At 34.2% G+C, this 16,763-nt stretch overlaps 1 long non-coding RNA gene across 1 annotated transcript in view; it reads left to right on the top strand.

Moving 5' to 3' along the window:
* The first annotated feature begins 6,595 nt into the window (after window positions 1-6,595).
* Window positions 6,596-16,763, top strand: part of LOC129519083 (uncharacterized) — a 154,569-nt gene continuing 144,401 nt past the window's right edge. The window contains exon 1 of the long non-coding RNA XR_008666345.1: window positions 6,596-6,685. This is a non-coding gene — a long non-coding RNA (uncharacterized LOC129519083). The remainder of the gene's footprint in view (window positions 6,686-16,763) is intronic.

The raw sequence follows: 16,763 nt of genomic DNA, 5'->3' as shown, positions 1-16,763 counted from the left end.
GTTGCAGATTTTGTGCATTTGGACAAGTGAATGTATAATGACGTGTATCTACCATTATAATGTGATACAGAGTACTCTAACTCCAGTAATAATCCTCTGTGCTATCTACCACCCCTGTCCAATCCCCTTCCTGGCAACTACTCATCTTTTTATTGTCTCCATCGTGTTGTCTTTTCAAGAATGTCCTATAGGTAGAATCATAGAGTTTGTAGCTTTTTCAGATGCCCCCCCCCCTTTTTTTTTTTAAAACCCAGTCAAATGCATTTAGGTTCTTTCATAGCTTGATAGCTCATTTCTTTTCAGCAGTGAATCATATTCTATTGTCTGGATGAACCACATTTCATTTTCCATTCACCGTCAGAAGGACTTCTTGATTACCTTCAAGTTTTGGAAATCATAAATAAAGCTACTATCATCATCCATGTGCATGTTTCTGTGTGGACCTACGTTTTCAACACCATTGAGTAAATCCCAAAGTGTACAATTGCTGGATCATATGATAAGAGTGTGTTCGGTTTTGTAAGAAACCACTGAACTGTTTTCCAAAGTGGCTATGACATTTTGCATTCCTACCAGCTATGAATGAGAGCATCTATTGTTCTACGTCTTCCCCAGCACTCAGTGGTGTCAGTCTTCTGGATTTTAGCCACTTAAAAAAATTTATTTATTTATTTATTTATTTATTTATTTATTTATTTATTTATTTGTTTATTTATTTATTTATTTAGAGAGTGGGACAGAGGAGTGCCTAGGTGGCTCAGCTGGTTGAGAGAGGGACAGAGAGAGAGAGAGAGAGAGAGAGAGAGAGAGATCATGAGCAGAGGGAGGGGCAGAGGGAGAAAGAATCCCAAGCAGGAAGTCTGTTGAGTGCAGAGCCCAGTGTAGGGCTAGATCTCAAGGCCCTGATATCAGGTCCTGAGCCTAAATCAGGAGTCAGTTGCTTAACCAGCTGAGGCCCCCAGTTGCCCCCGGATTTTGGTCATTTTAATTGGTTTGTAATGGTATTTTGTTACATGTGAAGTGAGGAATCTTTTTATATGCTTATTTACCATCCTTCTGTCTTCTTTGAGGTGTCTATTAAGGTCTTTGTCGTCCACCCTGCCCCTTGTTTTGTTGCTGTTGTTGTTATTGCTATTTTAATCAAGTTGTGTTTTTTTAATGTTTACTATTAAGTGTTCTTTGTATAGTTTGAATAATAGTCCTTTATCGGATGTGTCTTTTACAAATATGTCCTCGCTGTCTGTGGCTTGTCTTATTCTTTTAAGAAAAAGATTATTATTATTATTATTATTATTCTATTTTTTCCAGGGAAGTTTTTAATTTTAATGAAGTCCAGATTATCATTATTTATTTCATGTATCATGTATATAAAAAGGCATCACCACACCTATGGTCATCTAGAATTTCTCCTGTGTTACCTTTTAGGAGTTTTATAGTTTTGCATTTTCCATTTAAGTCTCATCCATTTTGAGTTAATTTTATGAAGGGCATAAGGTCTGTGTCTAAATTTTTTTTGGTTGTGGTTTTTTTTTGTTTGTTTGTTTTCTGCATGTGAATGTCGGCTGTTCCAGAGCCATTGGCTGGGAAAACTAGTTTTGCTTCACTGTGTTCTTTTTGCTGCGTTGTCAGTGATCAGTTGACTGTACTTATGAGGGTCTGTTTCTGGGTTCTCTATTCTGTTTTATTGATCTGTTTGTCTATTATTTTTCTAATACTACCACCTTGATTACTTGAGCTTAAGGAGAATCTTGAAGTTAGCTAGCATTGGTCTTCTAGCCTTGTTCTTTTCCTTCAATATTGTGTGCATATTTCTGAGTCTTTTGTCTCTCCCTAGAGACTTTAGCATCAGTTTGTTAATATCTTCAACATAATTTGTAGGGATTTGGATTACTTTACTTTTTAACTAAATGAGAACTCCATTGTGCTGTCTCCTGAAAATGCTGTTTTCATCTCCTCTCAGATTTGGGTTAATAAGAAGGACATTGGGGATCCCTGGGTGGCGCAGCGGTTTGGCGCCTGCCTTTGGCCCAGGGCGCGATCCTGGAGACCCGGGATCGAATCCCACATCGGGCTCCCGGTGCATGGAGCCTGCTTCTCCCTCTGCCTGTGTCTCTGCCTCTCTCTCTCTCTCTCTCTGTGACTATCATAAATAAATAAAAAAAAAAATTAAAAAAAAAAATAAGAAGGACATTGCCTTAACTGAAAACTGCTGGTGGTCACATTTGGTACTTCTCTTTTCTGAAACAGAAGTAATAAAGACTATGAGCATGTACTCCCCAGTATCACCAACAGTAAGAAGTATATATCATGATGAAAATAGCAGCAACATGTGAAACTTCTTTTAATCAACTATTTTTCGTAAAAAGAAATAAAGGCAGCTGGTTTATATATTTGGCAGCTTCATTAATAGATACTAAATTGTTTTGTTTTATTTATTAGGTTCAAAAAATTAAAATTACATCTCCCAACAAACACATATAAATAATTAAACCCAATTCAGAGCAATTTCAAGGGTTAGTATATCTGGCTTTTCAAAAGTTTAATAGAGTACTAGGGCAGTCTCACAAATTCTCATGAGATAAACGATGGCATTCTGGGATATTAATAACCAATGTCTACTTCTGTAACTAACACTATGTAAAAATGACACCTAGAAAGCATTTTCTGAACTCCACAGAGAAGCATATGCTACATGTTGGACAGTATCTATTTGCCCATCTGTCTCTGCAAAATGGCATCTTTAGAGGCCTTGGCTTGCTCCAGAAAGCCCACTGTTCGGCTGCTGAATGTTCAACTGAGAACGTTTGTAGGGATGTTGACCTAAAATCCATTTATCAGAACAACTCCCTAAAGAATTATTTTCATATTTTCAGTTGTTGTATTTTTTTAATTGTAGAGAATAAAGAAACTAATATTACACAGTTGGATATGTACAATTTTGAATAAACAAAGGCTAACATTTCTATTTTTGCTATAGAATCACTAGTTGTTGTTTTAATAATCCTTTAAAATTAAAGACCTTTTAAAAATCCATCCCCTTTTTCTATTTCTCTTTCCATTTTCTTCTTCATATAGAATGCTATTATGAATTCACTGTGTATTCTTCTTACTCATATTTTTATTTCACTGTGTACCTATTATCCATGAACAGTATCTAACACTGATGTGTTTTTAAACCTTATTGCGAATGCTATCATAATAAATTATCTAGGACAGATCCATGGACAATTCTCTTGTTTAATTGAGTGAATCTTTGTAACATTTATGGGAGATCTATAAAAGTTTTTGAGAATTTTATATCAGCAGAAATACTGCAGGTTAGACTGAAAGAGAGAGAAAAGACATAAAATTAAAAAAAACTATTGGATTCCCCAGATTCTCATGGCAAGAAACAAGTTGATAGAACTATTCAGCTGCAAAAACCTACTACCACTTATGAAAAAAGGATGATTTAGAGCACAGAGCCTTGAGCCAGAGGACAGAGGTACAAGGACAGAAAGAGGATTCTTCTTAGACCTTGAAACCTAATGGCATTTGTGTGACTGAATTTCAAGATTGTATGAGATTAGTGTCTCTGTTTTCCTCCAATTTTTTTTCTGTTTTAAACTGATATATTAGCTCTTACTCTATTGTTGTTCTACTGTTGGATTTTGGCAGCATATAAACTTTTATTAGTTTTCCAAGTCCACAGGTGGAGAGAAATTATGCTGGAGGATGGATTATACTGAGACTCACCCATACCCAGTTGAGATGATTTAGGTGTTTGGGATGCCTGGGTGGCTTGTAGATTGAGTGTCACACTCTTGATTTTGGCTCAGGTCAATATCTTGGGGTGATAAGATTGAGCCCTGTGTCAGGCTCTGCAAACAGAGCCTCCTTGAGATTCTCTTTTTCTCTTTCTCCTGCCGCTCCCAATCATGTGCATGCTCTCTAAATAAGAAAGTAATAATTAATTAATTAAGATGATGACATTTTGTACTTCTGAGATGAAACTGCATTGAGATTGTTGGATTTAGAGATGATTCCAGAATGGATTGGAGATGTTGGAATGCAGATAATTATATTTGATATATATATGAGCCTTTAAGTGGTTGGGTTATATTGTGGGCAGGATAATGGCCTCCTGGGGTATGTCCATGCCCTATTCATTGGCACCTGTCAATAGGTAAACAGAGTAAAGGGGATCTTGTAGTTCTCATTAAGGTTAAGGACTTTGAGATAGGGAGATTATTCTTGATTATTCAGGTGGGTATAAAGAAATCACATGAACCATTAAAAGTAAAGAATATATCCTGGCTTTGGTCTGAGAGATTGATGACAGAAGGCAAAAGACTGAATCTTAAGATAGTCCTGCAACTACATGTAAAGATTCTCCCCTGGAGTCTACAGAAAGGAAGACAGTCCTAACACCCTGTTGATCTTAGCCTGATGAGACCTATGTTAGATTCCTGACCTAAAAAACTCTCAGGCAATGCTTCTATCTTGTTTAAGCCACTGTGTTTGTGTTAATCTTTTATGGCCGCATGGAAAACCAAAAACTTATAGGGTAAGTCAATAGTGTATTTTTTAGATTCTATCTAGGGCTACATTCCCAGGTAGAGTTTATTCATTTTAATTGCAGTATTATACTTTAACATACAAATAAATCACACTTTACCCATTTCTGTTCCGATAAATATTTATATTGTTTCCAGTTTCTTTCTATAACAAACAATGCAGACAGAAACAAAAACATTCTTCCTTATGTCTGTTAGTACTCAGTGCAAAAGTTCCTAGACTACGTCTAGGGATATAAAAGTATTGTGGCATTAATTATACATATTTCAAAATTGTTAGATATTTCCAAATTTCCAATGCTTTCTAGAGTAGTTATCCCAATATTAACTTATGGCACCTGTTGATATATTTGATAACCTCCCTCCAAATAGTTTATTTTCTGTTGAATTGATCCTATTTTCATTTCCCCCGCTCCTCCCATTCAACTTTAAAAGTTTTGCATTTTATTTTCTATCATTCAGAGTTACCCATACACTTTAACATACATGAATAGTTTATTAAAAAACTCCTTATTATCCTCAAATTTCTTTTAGAATAATATAAAATCATTAGCTCACTTTAAATCTGCTTTTCCTCATTCTACTTCCCTGTAATTTTAGTTTCAGATTGTTTTTAAGTACTCCATTGCTCATTATTATAAAGTTTTCAATTTTTATTTAACTATACTAGCATTTTTCAATTATTAATCATTAATTCTTATTGAAACCTACTCTTCCCCCCCCCTTTAAAATTCAGTTACCTTCTTCCTGAAGAACATCCTTTGATAATTCTCTAAGGGATGATTTGTAAATAATTCATTTGAAATGTACATTTGTTTTACCTCAGGATTTTGAAATTATTATCCACATTTCGTTTTTTTCTTTTTTTTTAAAGATTGCATTTATTCATTTAGAGAGTGTGTGTGTGTGTGTGTGTGTGTGTGCACGCAGAGCACACATAGAGACAGAGGGACAAGCAGACTACATGCTGAGTACAGAGCCCAGCACGGAGCTCAGTCTCTGGACATTGAGATCATGACCTAAGCAGAAACCAAGAGTCGAATCCTCAACCAATTGAGCCATCCAGGTACTCTGCCCCTTTTTAAAAAAAGATTTTGTTTATTCATTTAGAGAGAGATAGAGAGAGAGAGAGAGAGATTTATTTTTTTCTAATGTGAAAACTGCTATAAATCAAATTACTGTTTTTTTTTAATAAGAAATCTTTCTTTTTTGTACATTTTTTAATGTTTCTGATGTCTTGCAAACTCACCACTATGCATTTAAAAGTGGAATATTTTTGATCTTTTTAATTTTATTGGGACTTGATGGGCTTATTTAATCTAAGAATTCATGTATTCCTTAACTCTGAAGAGAAAATAGCTACCATTATCACTTAAGACTCTGCCTCTTTATTATTGTCTCCATTTTCTCCTCCTGAAATGTCTATTAACATGCAGGATCTTCCCATTATATATATCATGTTCAATTTATCTTTTATATTTTGCACCTCTTTATTTTTTTCTCTTTGCATTCTAGGTGATTTCCTCAGATCTATATTTAAATTCTTCAATCTTTTTCTCCATTGTATTCATTTTTTAAAATGCAATTCTGCTATTCTAAATGGAATTCATTTCTAGAGTGATTTTTGGCAGGGCTTTTATTTATTTTTTTTTATTTTGTTGGTGCTTTGTTACATTTTCCTGTTTCTTTTTTATACCAATCTTACATTTAGCAAGTGGTATTGGTCACCTATTATCAGGAGTCTAAACACTTCAGCTCACTGATCTTAGCATCAGAGTCACCAAAGAGAAGACATCAGTCAAGTACTGGATGGAACAATGCTTTGCTCACACAGAAAAGGCAGAGCAAGATCAGTTTCAGTTGTGTGTGCCAGCAGGTCCCAGGGCCTGCAGATCTCTCCTGGCAGCCCAAGCAGGGCAATTGGCCTGCATGCACTTCTTTTGTGCTAAATCAGAAGAACCCCACCTCCCCTCTGCAGGGGACAAATATAGTAGTGGGATTGGCCAGGTGCCATATGCCACACATGCTCAAGCAGGACAAAGGAGTACACAATGAGTCTGAAACTGGGAAAGATAATCCCACACAAGGCAGCAAGTCCAGTTCAAGCCATAAGAATCCTTTATCTCATGGTAAGAAAATATTCCAGGCCTAAGGCCCATTCTATGGGGCTGAGTTGGGGTTAAGAAACTGTGCATAATGCTGCCTTTCTCAATATCTCATATTTTCTATTCTTTCCTTTTCCTCTCTGATAATCTTACACACACTTTTCCAAAAGCTTCTTTAATAAGCCTGGTTTATTTCTTCTTATGGTTTATAAAATGTCAGTATAAGTTTATTTACTGTGTCGTTTATTTTCTACAGAGTTCTGTGTTGTTAGAATTGTCTCCATGAGGTATATTTGTAGGTGACTCTGCTCCGGGCCCTTTGTTCTCTACTGGTTCCAAACTTGCTTTTAATTTAACTTTGCGTTTCTGCATCATGTTTGTAGAGTAACAGCTATCCCTCAATTTGAATGAAAATGGATGCAGTTTTATAATTTTTATCATCAGGCCATAAGTGCATAGAAAATTTTCTCAGTGCTTCCAAAGGCTTGTATCTAGAGCCTGTATCCTGAACCCATTCTAGAAGTCAGTGTTAGAGCTTCAGTTTCATCATTTAAGTTTATATTTCATTCATATATTACTGACTCTTCCAGATACCTCCCTTACCTATTCTTTAAATTTTGACTCTTCTTTTTATTTCTGGAATTTTGTATTTTTCTTCCTTTGATATGTTTAGTAATACATTTAATCTGTTATTCTGATGTGTTGGGCTTGAAGTCAAGCCTTTCTAAGTCAAATTGGCCCTCCATATTAGTTATCTTTAATGCATGTATCAATGGTAAAATATAGTAAGTCACCAACTGTGGGCTGGTTTTCTGTATTTTCTTGCTCTTCTCTTATAGACAATGCTAAAGAAGAAGAGACTTTAATAAAATATCTTTCTATGTATTTATCCCTTTCAAATTATTTATTTAGAAGAGAAGCTAGGGGCAGCTGAATGGTTCAGTCAGTTAAGCCTCTGCTTTTGGCTCAGGTCGTGATCCCAGGGTCCTGGGGTCGAACTCCATGTCAGGCTCCCTGCTTAGTGGCAAGCCTGCTTCTTCCCCTCCCTCTGCCCTTCCCCTTGCTCATGCTCTCTCTCAAAAAGTGAAGTAAAATCTGAAAGAAAAAGAGGAGAAGCTGATTCTGGCATGTCAACACCCTGAATTGCTGGTGCTTATCTAGATAGCTGTGCCACATGGCAGCAAACCAGAAATGTTGGTACCACTGCTGGTATTCATTAAGGGTGATGGGGTATTTTGGTCTGGAGTGTATTCAGCTATTCCCACATAGAACATCTCATGTGCATGATCATGGGGAAGAAATGACTAGTTTCAGGAACAACTATGAAATGACTATAAGGTTTAGGGAGAAGAAAGAGAGTGTAACAAATAATAATTTTATGTGGCAATGCAGTAGGGCTATTCCAGGGTTAAAAATAAACACAAAATAGCATTTCTATGATTTTTGCATCTTGTGCATATTGCACAAGTGGTTGCACTTCCAACCATTTCTTCCCAGCTAGTTTTGTAGATTTCTTAGGGGGTGACTTACATGTACCATTGAAGCTGTTCTCCTTGATCACCACATGGTTTCTAGCATTTCTGTATGCTCCTTTTTGGGCTTGCTGTGATACTATCTCCTCATGCTGCTGGGGCTGAAATTACCAATGCCAGCAAGGCCCACTAAAGGCACAAGAATAAGCAGATGCAGATATCCCCTTCTGCTTTCCACTTTCCATTTGTAGGTGAGTCCAACTTCCAGTGTAGCCTGAAATATATATATATATATATATAATTATAATCATATAATCGTCTAGTAACACCAGGAATAAATCAACTAATATTTGTTATAAACTTAACCTGTGCCCAGCATATTATCACATCCAAACAGAGCTGATGTAGGTAGGCTCTTTTACTATCTGTTTCTGCATTTAAGGAAACGTAAGTATCAAAATTTTTAAAAAAGCCTTCCCAAGGTCTCAAGGCCAGTAAGGAGTAAATCCTGGACAATCAACTATACCCGAAAGCAGACCTCAGCTCTTAAATAACATACCATTTTGTGTATTTATAAAACATATTTTTGAAAACTTATTTGTGGCTGCCACTGTGCTAATGTTTTATATGTTAAATTGGATTACTTCCTTGAAAGTAAACCAAAAAATAAAAAATAAAAATAGACTATCATTGTTTTTTTTTTTAAGGTTTCATTTATTCATTTGAGAAAGAGCAGAAGTGGGTAGGAGAGGCAGAGGGAGAGGGAAAAGCAGACCCCCTGCTGAGCAAGGAGTCCTACATGACAGGCTATGGGGGCTCAACCCCAGGGTCACCCTGGGATCATGACCTGAGTTGAAGGAAGAAGCTTAACTGACTGAGCCACCCAGGTGCCCCTAGACTATTATTGTTTTAATACCAATTTAGAAGTCACTAAGCTTCAAAGACATCAAGTAACTTACCCATGACTATGCACAATAAGCAGCAAAAGGTAGCTTAAATCAAAATCTGTCTGGTGCTCACTCTCTTCAACTATTATTTTGTTACACATCCTCAAAATAATAGTACATTAAATTCTTGGTGACTTGCTAAATTTTAAATAAATTCTTGGTGTTATCATTTGTGTTCTAGTTTAGGCTCTTCTTCCAAGACTAAAGCTGAGAGAAAAACATTGGTGCTGTATTTAAAAGCGATCTTTCTTATCTATGCTTATCCTAAACCCTGAAACTAAAATGTGATTCTTGATCAGTTTTCCAAAAAGTAAATTATTTACCTCAGGAATTAATGTAAAGTGGATCACCACTTCACTTAATCCAAAGATGGCTACAGTTGGGGTTCAACTTGGACCCTTGGGAAAAAAATAAAGAGCTTTTTTTGAGTGTAATACTTGAACATAAAAACAGAAGTCAGAGGTGTGCATTAAGAGATCTCTTAACTTCACAGTAAAAACATCAAAGGTAGTTCATACACTTTCTTTTCTTTTTGAAGTGATAGAACTTTTCCTAATGTCTATTCTAGTGCCACTTTATATAACAGCTCAAACCATAATATCTTCTGTGCATTTTTATTTCAGGTGGCTTACACTGTTTCTAAAAAAGAAATTGAGAGAATCTAATTTCTATGATTTGATATAGGCACAGAAAACTAGAAAAAGATTAATTGATCGTTTGAAGAAACGTTGATTTGAAATGGATTCTGTTATCAGTGCTAGTTTTTGCCTTTATTGATGTATTTGTTGTTCAAAAAAAAATGCAAAAGAAGTTTACAAAGGTATTCTGAGTAACCCAGAGTCTAAAGTATTATCCCTCAAATGTAATTAAAACCAAATAACAGTTTAAGATTTTTCCCTCCCTCCTACCCACAACTACCACTCTACAACGCAGCACTAAAAAATCCCTGGAGGAAGTTATAAATGTTTCCAACAAACAAAATGAAGAGAAACATTAGTCAGTTTCAAGCCTCATTTACTCAATGATGGGCGGTAACAATGTCATAAATCACTGACTACCTTTTAAGTCATATGATCTTTTGTGCCACGGGCCTTTCTTAATCTTTTTCTTTAACCAACATGGAAATATTTGAAAAATAAATATTTTCAAGAGCTCAAGAACATGGAATGTGAACAATATATCAGAGTAATGATGAGTTCTCAGAAATAATCCAAGGCAGTTGGAGGCAGCAGTTCATAAATGTCATTTATTAATGATATTTGGTAAAACTATCCTTTTAAAGAAAGTCTATGTGAGAGAAATGCATATTTAATAACAAATGGAAATCCACGCTGTAGTGCCTTAAGAGATAATTTCAGCATTTCTGAGATGAAATACACCTTCGGTTTGACCAAACAATGTCCCACTATTGCTTACCTAATTAACTACATATGCTTCACATCATATCTTAAGGATCTGTTTTAATATTTAGGATGGAAACAAGACATTTTAATGGAGGTTTAAGATTATGAACAATAGTTTATACTTCAAACCTAAACCATGTAATGAGAGAACATATTTTGAATAGTACAAGCCTATTTAAATGCCAGATTTGCAGTTGTAAATCATATGCAATTTATTTAAAGCTTAGATTCGTTCCTTAATTTAAAATGTTACTTCCTTTTATTAATGGGAAACAATATTTAAAAAGCCAATGGCATTGCTAAAAGAAAATGCCATGCCTAGAAAAATCGTAAATGACTCTAAGCACTTTACACGTTAAATCTACCAGAAATGCAAAATAATTACATACAAATACTATTTAATGAACATTATACCTCTGAACAGTCTATTGACACTTCTGAAAACTTTGAAACAAGTATGTGAGAATTATGTATCATTTTGTGCCTCAGTATCAATTATAGATTAAAATAATGCTTGCATTTTAAAATGGAATTATTAAAAATATCCAACACATGCTTTTTGGCTTAAACTTAAACATAATACATGCAAATATATCTTTTGTATGTAATTCTTGACTATTATTTTTTCCCCTCACTTTAATAGTAAAGACTCTCATTTTCTTACTGATTTTGTTGCCCAGAATATATCCTCCGATGTGGGGTTTACAAGTGCAGAAAAGGATGAAAATTTGGCTCCTTTGAAGATGTTACAGAAGTAATATCTTTCAAAGCAAAAGGAGGTTTTAGACTTTCTGAATGTCTTTGGCAGAGTCTATTGCAATGGGTTTCATACTTTGGTAGCATTGAATTCAGAGAACAAATGACTGTGCTTTTGTAGGAAATGTTCACTTGTCCTTTTCTTCTGCTTTCTGAGGATGGAATGAAAAAAAGAAATGCTATAGAAACTAACCTCTCTGGTCTTTGTTAAATGTGGATACACTTTTTTTTCCCCTTCCATATAACCAATTTACTCAATTCACAATCTAAAAATATGAATTGCTTAAAAAACTGCTTCAATTCTTATTTTTTAAATTCTCATAAAGCTTTACAAGTTCCTTTTTAGAGATAGTTCCATAAAAGTCTCTAATAGAGCAAGCCATTTACAATTTCCCTAATGCAATAGAAAATATAAATTGGCAGATAAATTACCATTTTACAAAGACAAATGTTTTTATATTGACATCATGTTCTTATTACTATACTTGTAAAACATAATATAATTAACAGAATAAGTGTTTAGTGACAATTAGCATCATGGACCAAATTAGTTTGGTTTTGAAAAAAAAAAAAAAGTAGCTGCTTTATACAATGTGTGTTTACATGAGTAGTGAGTGCTCCAGAAACTGAAAGAAAAAAAAAAAAACAGATTTAAAAAAAAATCTAATGAAAATAATTGCTTTTGTCACATGCCTAATTCATAGTACATAAGTTAGAAATGGGTTGAGCACATCATTCAAAACAAAACAAAAATATTATTTATTTTAGAGAGAGCACGAGTGGGAGAGGCAGAGGGAGAAGGAGAGAATCTCAAGCAGATTCCAGCTGAGCATGGAGCGCAATGCAGGGCTCAGTCACAACCCTGAGATCAGGACCTGAGCCAAAACCAAGAGTTGACGCTTAACCAACTGTGCCGCCCAGGTTCCCCTTGAGCATGTCATTTTTACCCATTTATCATCATTAGCACCATTAGTGTCATCATCACCATCCAAAACAAAAACAATTCCCTTTAGAGAAGTTATTTACTTATATACGAGAATTGTTCAGTTGTCTGTGGAAATACCTGGTTTGAGGTTAAGATTCCTGTTCTGCCTTTTGAACTATTTGAATAAGTTGGACAGTCTACTTAATTTCTCATTTTACATTGAGTAGGTTGGTTAAGACACTGCCTCATAGATGATGAACAATTAATAAATACTATTGTTATTACTTTGACTATCATTAATGATACTATACTATAATTATATTATAATTATCTCCTTTTTATAGATAAATTTTAAATTTTATTCTTAGGTGATACATCTAGAAAGTAAACATAGGGATCTAAATATAAGCAGTCAGTTGAATTCAGGGCGTAAGCTACCTAAATGTAAAAACAATGCTAAGTTTTTTTAAAGAATTTATTTATTTATTTATTTATTTATTTATTTATTTATTTATTTATGATTTTATTTTTTTAAGTAATCTCTACATCCAACTTGGGGCTCGAGCTTACAACCCTGAGAACAAGAATCACTAACTCTACTCTCTGAGCCAGTCAAGTGCCCCAAAATAATGCTTTTTCTCTCTAAGTGGACAGTAAGTTAGCTCACTCAAGACCAGATGCATGTTTGAAAAATGATATACTGTCAAATAAATATGTATTGGATAAAAACTTCTTGTAAAGCATATGGTATACTCAAGTGCAATGAAAACATATAACTATATCTGATAAAGATGCAGCAGCAGATTTGCTGAAAACAAAATGAAATTAATTAAATTTACAAAGCAAACCTGATTAAAATATAATTTTAGAAAAATTGCTTATAGTTCCAATATTAGTTGCTTGGGTATTTTTTCCTAAAAGCATATAGATGTAAACACATCTAACCCCAATAAAAAGCAGAAGGAAATGAACCACCTATCATCATCTGCTGCGGGAAAAATCAGTATAGCAAAAGTTCCCATCAGGTGATGAATAATAAACATTTCAGCCTGAGTTTTAGAAAAAACTAAATAAAAGAATAAGATTCAGGAGCACTCATTCTCAGAAAGAATTGCAATTTAGTCCTATGGAAGATTAGAGCAAAATCCAGTTTACGAGCAAACCTCCTGGTTAACATTCTTCTAGAAAAAGAACAAAAGCATACCTGATATTAAGTTAGTGATAGACAACAGATAAAATATGAAAATGTCCATGGAAATTTCTGACAGAGGACTTGTCCACATGAATGAGAATATAGAATTTAAAAAAAGAATATAGCATTAAAGTACAAGAGGCTGTACTTTATTGGTCCATTCATAGATGCCTGAGATTTGATCTCAGGCAGAGGGCCACAGGCTGTTATCTAGAATATTTTTAAATTGAATAATTTCGCAAGACCTCCCACACACACATGCACATATTGTGATCCAAAACGTAACAAAAAATGAAAATTTATTTATGTATTTATTTACTTATTTATTTATTGAAAATAAATTTAAATTTAAGTAGCTCTCCAATTGAATACAGTACAATTTCTCTAGTGTACAAATTAATCCCGAAGCAGTAAATACATCATGATTAAGAAAGATGCTGCACTGAAAATCAGAAGAATATCTTGCTAAAATAGTAAAGAAATTTTGGTCTAATACATTTGCATTAAGTGTTAATTTTATGGAAAATTCTAACTAAGGCCTAATTGCATTAAATTTTTTAAAAGTGCAGTTTTAAAGCTCTATAGACTATTTTAGGAAAGTTAAAAAATACTGAAGACATAAACACAGCTTTATAGAGCAGGAAAAAATGCTAGTCACAAGTCTGAAGTGTCCACATTAAATAAGGGATACAATAAAACACTTCATAATTGCTATTTATACCACTGGAAAGTATCTAAACACATTCCAAAAGTATAGATAAATATAAGTTAATCAATGTCTTTGTTGGATCGTCCAGTGGATGAAGTCAAGGAACATTTTGAACTCAATGATACGCTGTCCTGAAAACTTCAATTAAATTATATGATTCCCTACATAATGTTCTAGATATTTCTTAGCAGTTCCTAGAGTAGTCTGGGCCACTCAGAATCGATTTTCTTATTACAAAGCATTGATGAATCTTCTTGATCACCTCCATCTGATGATCACTGCACATAAGTTCAAATAGAATGCAGATTAAGATAAATAGGTGAGTCCGATCTCCATGTTTATTAACAGATTAAGAACAAGACATACATGGGGTTGGGGTATTAGGGGAGTGGGGAGAAAGGTTGAGGAGGAGAGAAAGACCAAAACACACACACAAAAAAAAAAAAACAAAAAAACAAAACAAAAAAAACAAAAAACACCCTTTGAAGGGCTGGCTGCTAAGAGGAAGGAGTGACTATATATCATAAAAGGCTATACGAAGCCACTACATTGCTTGCAATCCAGATCCCAATTTTTGTCCGTGTGCTAGAATTCATTAACATATAGTTTTAATCAGTACATGGAGTGCTTTATCTATAAATGCAGTTTTATTTTAGGACATTCCGATTCCAGTGTCTTTTCCTAGAAGAATACTCAGCAGAGATTTCAGCCAAGGTCCCTTTAGTCAATCATTTTGGAATGTCTTCAAATACAGGAAAGAAAAAAAAAATTAGAGAGTTTTATATGACCTGTTAACCCATTGTGTCCTCCTGACTAATATGATGATATAACAAGGCAAAAATTACGGCATATTTCACTGTATATTGCATACCCCTCAAGGCCAGCATATTCTATATCATGTGACTCTTTAAGTTCTGTACCTAATAGTTTTTTAGGAAGGTTTATTTTTTCCCTATACTGAAATATGGATTCCTTTATTTCTATTATACAAATTTGCTTCTTTTTCATTATCCAAGTGTGTGATTCTAATTATGAAGATTCACTAGTCAGCAGTCTCTGTATACTTAGACTGTATATTTTGCCTTATTCTATAGGCAATAAGGAGCCATTGAAAACATTGGAGCTCTTAAGTGACATGATTAAGTATGCGTTTTGGTATGATTCATTTGGCCTCTCTATGTAGAATGGATTCAGTGAATTGGATTTGAAATATTACAGACATCTAAAAAAGACTTATTTGATGAGAGCAACACATCCTACATATATTGTTACAGTTCCTTCTGCTTAGAACACTCATTCTCCAGATCTTCTTATGACTGGCTCCCTAACTACGTTTCAATTTCTCCTGAATAGTCACCTGCTCAGGGAAGCTGTTCCTGGCTACCTCTCTGAGATACTCCTTCACTTACTCCCTTGATTTCCTTTTTTCATCTTAGCACTTACTACTACTGCCTAGTTATGTGTCTAACTTCCTTAATTTGTGTTTCATTACTAGAATCCAACCCCAAGAGGACAGTGACTTTGTCTATCTTCTTTACCACAGTAACTCTAGCCTGGAAGAATTTCTGGCACAAGAGAAACCATACATTTTTATTAAAATGAATAAGTGACTTGAAAAGTAAGAATGCAGATCAAGGCATTAGTGTTATTAACAGAAAACAGGACACTAATAATATTTACTATTCTAGAAAGTACAAAAACTATAATTTCTACGTGCCTTTACTCACCCTAAAACATTTTAGGAAATCTACTCAAATATAGTAAAATGTATTTAAAGATAATCTCAAAATTTAGGAATACCTAGCTCCCAAACATATTCCTACTTTATCCCAGCCTATTTTCATCTTGCCTGAAATTTGTTAATTCCTTGGCCCCATATTTAATCCACCACCCTCATTCTGGTTTGTTTCCCAGTGTGGGAACCCCCATGTGTCGAACTGCTCATGTGTATACAGTATGCCAATATAAATTTAATACATTCAAAATATGTAGTCTATATTGCTTTGCACAGTTTTTTAGTGTCATTGTGGAAAAATTGAGAGCATTCTTTATTTTCTAATGTAGCTTTGAAGCATGTCCTTAGCTACCTATAATAGTCAAAATTACACACTTGCCCTAATAACTTTGTTTCATTCTTAGTCTTAAATCAAAAGGAGGCTCTTTGTGCTTTAAAAAAATGCAAGCTATTAGTTTCATAAAATGCACTTATTTTGACATAACAATAAAATAAATATTAGTTAACTAATATGTCAGTTTCCATGATTCATGTTAGAACTAAAAACAGTAAGTCCAAAATAATTACATAGGTAAGGCATGTTGATTAATGTGATGAAAGCATAAGCAACTTTTCTATTGCTTAAAGTTATATTTACTACAGATTTGAGATTCCCAGTGCTGTAAACTGCCCATGATAGCTGAAAAACTTATTAGGCATTGAGGAAATTCGATCTAAAGAAAGCATTCTCATCTCTTTCATAACCTGGAAATCCCAAAATAAAAGATGAGAAAGTGTTTAAGCAATAAGCCCAGATTTTGAAGTATTCATTTATTATTATTATTCTTATTTAAAAGGAATCTATGTATAAAAAAGGCAAGAAAGCTTTTTGCCTTAATAGCCTTTGCCTCTCATGAACAACTGAACCTCAAAGGAACATTCCATTATTGGGCAGTATCTTCTGAGATCTTCCAAATACTTTCA

This window comes from Nyctereutes procyonoides, unplaced genomic scaffold, assembly GCF_905146905.1.
Source record: "Nyctereutes procyonoides isolate TBG_1078 unplaced genomic scaffold, NYPRO_anot_genome, whole genome shotgun sequence".
NCBI classification, from domain to species: Eukaryota; Metazoa; Chordata; class Mammalia; order Carnivora; family Canidae; genus Nyctereutes; species Nyctereutes procyonoides.
Note: the sequence above shows the minus strand (reverse complement) of the source record. Positions and strands in the feature narration are given on the sequence as shown.